The sequence below is a fragment of the Contarinia nasturtii genome, unplaced genomic scaffold, assembly GCF_009176525.2.
Source record: "Contarinia nasturtii isolate CC-2019 unplaced genomic scaffold, AAFC_CNas_1.1 Cnas_scaffold_6743, whole genome shotgun sequence".
Classification (NCBI taxonomy): domain Eukaryota; kingdom Metazoa; phylum Arthropoda; class Insecta; order Diptera; family Cecidomyiidae; genus Contarinia; species Contarinia nasturtii.
Window position 1 is genome coordinate 6,996 of NW_022203996.1, and position 1,961 is coordinate 8,956.

Below are 1,961 nucleotides of genomic sequence, written 5' to 3' on the forward strand. Positions count from 1 at the left end.
ACACTTAATTTCAAGGCTGTACACTTTCACAAAATCATCGTACACTTAATTTGAAATTTTCAGTATAGGTACCCCTCGCCCCTCATATAAGGCTGGTATGGCCAAATCACTTAATTTCATAGTAATATCATATGTGAAGGCAAAATTTTTACCTACACTTAATGTACACTTTTTTAAGACCATAATACATTACATAAAATTTTAGATTTAGAAAAAAGCTACCCCGGGCAAAATTATGAGGACCCCAAAAAAAGAGGTCGATTTTTTGAAAAAAAATTTCAGGTACACTTCGAAACAAAATGTTGTACACTTACCTACACTTCCTCTACACTTAATTGAAACAATAAATTTTGAAAAAAAATTATGTAGCAAAATTATGACTACACAGCCGAATGTTGCTGTCATGCGCTTTGCTATTTTGTCCCGAATACCTTGTCGGGCACCCCAATGATATTGCTTCTGTGATATTTTGATGTTTTCCTTTGATAAAACCAAAATAAAAACAATCAATACATTGAATCTAGAAAATTATGAAATTTAAATTTAAAAAAACATTATTTAATCAACTTACTTCGACACAAGTTTCAATGTTCCGACGAAATCCAGCATAGTATGTGTTCACGCCAGGATCAAGTGGGATGATAAACGTGTAATCACCGGCTTCAAGTTTTTGTTTGATTCGTTCGCGATTGAATTCGGTCTTCTCACGTTTTGGTATTTCGAATAGTACCGAAGCCGAAACGCTATCGCACACAATCATACGATGAAATTGCTGGTTTGGTCTTTTGAGTTCATTGATTTTCTTCATGTCGAATAAAATATTCCAAGCGTCGTATGGGTTTTCCTCAAAATGATTTTTGCTATACATAGAACTTCCTCCATCTTTGCCACCGAATTCTTCTGGAATCAGTTTCCATCGAGCCAATAGTGCTAACAAATCCGTATGATCGAATTTGATGTGTTTGAGTTTATTATCACATAACGGTACAACGGTGATATTGCGAATCTTTGGCGGCAGTGGTTGCATCGGTTTTTCGAACAAACAATGGATTTTTCTTGTGTCGCAGCCATGCGTGCACTAGCTGTTGACGTTCTGCCTTGAATTCACTAATTTCACGTTGTATTTGGATAAAAGAATAAAGTGATTCAAACCACTTTTTCTCGATGTATTGAGTCATTGTGAGATAATCGCCAAATGATGGTAAACAACGTTCTTTCACCGCAACAAACAGCTCATTCATTTTGAATTTTCGAACTGGATCGCCTTCACTCCAGTCTTTATTGCGCATAATGCTTTCGATTGCGTTTCGGATATCGATGTCATCAAATTTGAATAATCTGTACGGTTCCTGATTGAATTGGTAGCGCTTCATTTGCAAGAAGTTCGCCAATTCCTTCTCACAATGTGTGGTATGCTGTGTTGTCACATTGCTGAGGTATTGTTGATGCATATACTCAAATGCATTTCCCATCAGGTCACGAGATGGCCACTCAAATTCGTTGTTAGTCAATTCCTCGGCCATTTCAATAAACTCGTCTGGCATTTGATTTGTAAATTCACAATTGGTGCGTGCCACAGCGGTGAAAATTTGACGAATTTCTTTTTTCCCATTAGTTTTAATAAAATAATCGAAATCATCGATATCAAACGCCTCGTTGACTTTATACAGCAATAAAAGTGACGCCAGATACGATATTTTTGTTGCTATCAAGCATTTGCAATAAAAGTGTTCGACGAGGTAATCTGCATATTCATCTCTGAATATTGAGTTGGCTGGTACTTTACGTGTTCGTATTTCGACATTTTCTTCCTTCTTTTCCTTTCTTTCTTGGAACACCACCAAAAATTTTAGGCCCTCGCCTTTTTGCCATTGTGGTTCTAATGAAAATTATTAGTTTATTTTATTATGACAGAGTCTCCATTATATAATTGAACAATATTTCGATGTATTAATACCTTT